The sequence below is a fragment of the Grammomys surdaster genome, unplaced genomic scaffold (assembly GCF_004785775.1).
Source record: "Grammomys surdaster isolate TR1022 unplaced genomic scaffold, NIH_TR_1.0 373, whole genome shotgun sequence".
NCBI lineage: Eukaryota > Metazoa > Chordata > Mammalia > Rodentia > Muridae > Grammomys > Grammomys surdaster.
The window spans coordinates 7,763,530-7,769,027 of NW_021604792.1; positions in this window are offsets into that span (position 1 = coordinate 7,763,530).

Consider the following 5,498-nt stretch of genomic DNA (forward strand, 5'->3'; position numbering starts at 1 on the left):
GTGCATTTCTTTCATTTTACAAAGTTTGGCTGCTAGTTCTTACATATGAACATATGGTAGTACAGCTTTTAATATCTAGTTAAAGAGATATTGTTTTAAATCTCATTTTTTATACATCTGGTTTCTGAATGACTCCAACCCCGAGTTACCAGTTTTAATCTAGTTTTCTGTTACCAAAGTTGCACATTTTTAATTATACCCAATAACTTATAGACTAATAATGTATAACCAAGACATATAGAACATTTTTATACTTTTAAAAGCAGTCAGAAACAAAAATAAAGTGGCTGCACATTTTATATATTTAGAGCAAACAATATTTTCTTACATTTTCTAGCTGTTATTTCAAGAGAAAAGCATCTTGTCACTTGTTGAACACAACAAACTGTCACATATATATATATGTATATATATACATATATATATATGTGTGTGTGTGTGCATGTGCGTATGTATATGTATATGTATGAATAACTGCCATCAGTTCTTTTACCATAGAAGCCCAGAAGCTCCTGGCCTCCTCTAAGAGCAGATTATGCAAAGAATCAGCTCCTGCCAGGGCTTCTACTGCTGTACATTACTTCCAGAAACACAGCAGTGTAACTTAACTGCTTCTGTTGTGTAAATTTAAACTGCCTTTTAAGCAAGTTTTAAGCTAAATCAAGGGATGGATAACCAGCAGTTAGTTTTAACTGTTTTTTTTTGAACATGAAATATTGAACACCAGTCATTCAAATAATGAAACAAAAACGAACAATGGCACAGGTTAACAGATTGGTGGGCCAAGGGCAGACAAAAGACAGAGAAATTAGAACTGAGGATCTCTCTAGTAGGAGCCAGAGAGAAAGCAGGAAGTCTCCTGATTCTCTCCTGCTCCCAGGAGGGCTCTGAAATAGGCTTTTCCTTTTCTTTTGCTAACATGGCCATTGAGCAGACAACTGCTTTATCCCTTTCTCTCTCATCTTCAAGGTTTAAATTTCATCAGCTTCTCAGGAGGTGTAGCATTTTCTTATCAATAATTTCCTCTTGGGGAAACATCACCAATGAAATCATAGAATATTTTAAATATCCTTTTTTCTTAAACCCTATTCATCATGTCTTGATGGACTCCTTGAGATCCTTTAAGAACAAATCATGTTTCCTTAATGCTTGTCCCAGAACTAGGTTGTCAGGGGCAGCCTTGTAAATCAGCCATAGGCCTAAGTCAGACTGCTAAAACAAAGTCTTGAGTCTCTATGGAAAAACACATAGAGATGTAAGTTAAAGATACAGATAGCTTATACAATAGTGTAAACAGGCAGCTTTGGTGGAAATTTACCAGCCTGGATAAGAACAAGTAGTCATAGGTCTTGTGGATAGTCACAGAACTTTTGGATAGGTAGCTTTGGTAAATAGTACCAACTTAGATAAACAAAGTCATGGTGATCTCTCCCCTTAACCTTCACCCAGTCCATACCTTGTTCTGGAAGTTATCTGTTCTCCCCCTGAACAACTATGCTCCTGTGTCATCCCCTTCCCCACATTCTGCCTTTTTGTGTATATAACTCCAGTGTGAAAAAAATCTCTTTTCTGATCAGACTATAGACAAACCACTGTTCTTTGCATTCGCCTGTTTCCCCAATCCTCTCTTTCAGGTGACCTCCCCAGACCCCAGTTCAACGCCCTGCTGGACAAAGCATTGTGTTGCTCTATCTTACCTTAACCATCAATCTCACAGGTGGGCGACTCTTTGGCGATCACAATGTGGAACTTCTAGCTTCTCTCACGTTTACAGAGAAGCACCAATAATATGCTTGAGGGAAGTCCATGTTGTAGCAAAGTTCAATTGTTCAATGTCCACATATTGGGCACCAACTGCCCTGGCCTGTGGGGGATTCTATGAAACCCTAGGGAAAATGCGAAAGAATGAAAGGACAAGTACACAAAAGCAGCACAGGTCAGAATGTCTGATTGAGTGCTTAAACTTTATTGTTCAGGTCACTGTTATAAAGAAAAGCAGGCAGGAGCATCATCTAATCAGTCAGAGTACAGGGCCATCCAGTAATTGTTAAGTGTTTCATGCCCACAAGCATTCCTTAGCCCAAACCACTCATTTCAAACTTTCTCACTAGCAAGAGGGCAATAAAAAATTTCTCATCTCAAGCTGTTTATCTTGACTATATTTTTTCTCCCAGGCAGGAAAGCAATATAGTCATTCTTAACTGCAGTCGTTTACCTAACTGGCATTTTCCCTTAGGCAGGGACGCAATAAGTCTTGGCTTCCAGCACATATTAGAAAAGTATAGGGGTGTATGTGTGTATGTGTCACACAAAAAGGCATTATTTGGTATGACTAAAAGCTACTAAGTAAAAACCATCAGAAAAAAGAATAAAATTATGTTATTTTAAAGATTATATGTAGAAATGGGTATCATCATATTAAGCTGAATGATTTAGCCCAATCAAGTGTACAATCGTTGGGCTTATTAAGTGTGAAAAAGATCATATATAATTACCGAAATATTTCAATAGGCTGTATTGTAAGGAAATTAGATCAGAGAGGAAATGGGATAGGTTGACGAAGCTTTGTTGTTTGAATGTGTGGACTTCTCAAATACATATAAACTCCATAAACAAATAATCACAATAAATATTACAAAATTAAAAAAGAAAAAAATGTGTATGATTTTCCATGTTAAACTGATACCTTCCCATTCTTCATCCTCATCTTCCTTCATAAGACCTTTGCTTCTCAACTGTTTTCTTCTGTTATCTGATTCTTCTGTGTCCATTAAGATCATTGGTGATATTTTTCTTTTATGATACATTATCATCTCCACCCATTACTGACACTGAGAAAGATCAGGAAAGTGAGCTGGGCTGAATGATATTTGGTAGGTGCTACCTTTGTATTGGAGGACACATAGCCAAGATGAAGCCTGGCTTCCACCAGGACTTCTGGTTTCAGAAGTACAGAGTATGAGACACCCAATCTGTGTCTTCTATAGGCTCTGTCTCAGTAATGTTCCCACTTAAAGTTTTCCATTGAGTATTGAATGATAGAGGCATCTGCTTTTACTGACTCATTTGGATTATCTGAGAAAATTATGAACAGCCAATTGCTAGGTATAATAAAACAAATAAAAAGAGAGTAAGAACTAGTAGACTGTTTACCCAAAGACAGGTCACTGCACAGAGAATACCTTGTGTTCAAAATTCAGAATGCAAATAAGGTTAAAAAGGTAATATTATCAATTACATTAGAAGGCTAAACACAGTGACTATTCCAAAATAAGTGACATATATGGAGAAAATTAAATTAATTCAAGAGAAAGAATACCAAAACTTTACATTCACAATGAAAGTAGAGAAAAAGCAGAATGATGATTTGGCAGAAAATCCTCTGTATTAAAAATCAATTATAAGGTTTCACAGAAGTGACCAATTCAATAATCCACAAACATAAACACAATTCCTTTTCAGGGGCTGTATAGAACATAATAAGCATATGTTTAAATGTCGCATATAGTGAAACTGAGGAAAAATACTTCTTAAAAGGAAGAACTACCAAACTCAGCATTATGAAAATTTCTGGAGAAGGCAGTACTCTGCGAAGAACTCACAGCATGAAACACATGTGAATTCACATCACAATCTAAATGATTCTGGTGTATTTTGGCCACTTTTATTCTACAAACTTATAGTAAGTTGGTAAGAATGGGAAAGTTTTAGACTAAGTAATCTTTATTAGCAAGACATCTCTGCCTTGAAGGAAATCTTTTGAGACTAGGAAATGCTTTGTGTGCCAGAGAACACAGCAGCTGGAAATGACAATGAAGCATCTTACCACATTAGAGGCCAGTGCAGGAATCACAGCCATATATAAAAACCAATCACTATATGTCTCACAAAAGAGCACATACATTATGATTGATGGAGATCTGCCTATAGTACTCATCAGATATATACACGTATTAACACATTGTAGTGAAAATATCTTGAATATTTTGTGGATGCATCACCTTTCAATTAAAAGCCTTAAGGCCTAAAGAAAATGGTAGAATAAGATGTGAGATATTTGAAGAGCAAAAGAATTCTGTGATAGAGGAAATCACTGGGAGATTCACTTGGAAAGATGTGATGAGTCAGATGGGTGGTACCTGCACTCACTTAACCAGGTATGTGATAGGTTGTAGATTAGAATAAATGAGTTATATGAATTGGGGAACTTTATCACCAAGATCATGTCGCTCATAGTCAATCTAACTTTCTACACACACACACACACACACACACACACACACACACACACACAAAGAAAGAAAGAAGAAAGAAAGAGACAAAGAAAGAAAAAGAAAAAGAAGAAAAAATCCATCACAAAGTCCCACTTATGTCCATACCTTTGTCCACCTTGTTCAACCTTTGCCCCTGGAGACTTACAGAAACCCAGGCATGATTTCTCAACAGAGGTTTGGGCTGGAAAAGGTCAATATGTCAGTAGCTTCTGGCTTGAAACCCCTCCCTACATTTCATAGCCCAGTTAACATACATAACAGAGTCCCATCTTTTTCAGTAGAAGGTTTTTTTTTCTGGATTAAGCCTTAAGTTCCAAATCACAAAAGAAAAAAATAAAGCAGTAACTTTATAGAAGCAATTTAGTGCTTGTAATCTAACTTTGCCACTGTGACTACATTACCTCTTCAACGCCAGGGGGCCACCTTGGGCATCCCAGAGCCACTGCATGTGGGGATTAGGGGATATGTTGACTCTCAACTACCAGCTCCCCTAGCTGGCCAGACAAGTGCACCTTCCTTTCAGTCTCCCGCATACTCTTCCTTATAGTTACTATTCTCCCTCAGAGAATCCTTGCTGGACTTGGTGGTTTTATTTTTTTTGAGGGTGGAACGAGTGGCAGACCTATTTTGACATTAAAAACCCTTTCCTTCCCAGCCTGAAACAGATCTTTTATTTGAATTATTTATGTAACTAAGTAAGGGTTAGACTTAGGGTTAAATCAGGTATAATGCAAAGTACAGAAAAGTAAATTTTATTAAGATTAAAAGTACACCTGATGAAATTACATGTAGGCTTTGGCATTGGTCTTATTTCCCGTTTAAAATTTTCACTTAAACCTTACTGAATATCCAGAGAGCAAATCTAGAAAAACTTAGGAATATTGTCCATGAACCTACATATTAATATTTATTTATTCAAAGAACAATTGTCATGTTCTGGAAGTCAGAGAACCAGCATGTTCCCAACTGTGTACAAATTAGTGGGGTCAAATTAAGGTTTCATATCTAAGATCATTTGAAGAAAACAAAGTTGGCTTGATCAAATACAAGCATTCAGAAGCACACATTCTCACATGCACACACAAACACACATGAAAAGAAAGAGAGAGAGAGAGAGAGAGAGAGAGAGAGATGAGAGAGAGACAGAGAGAGACAGAGAGCGAGACAGAGAGAGACAGAGAGAGAGAGGAGAGAGAGAGAGAGAGAGAGAGAGAGAGAGAGAGA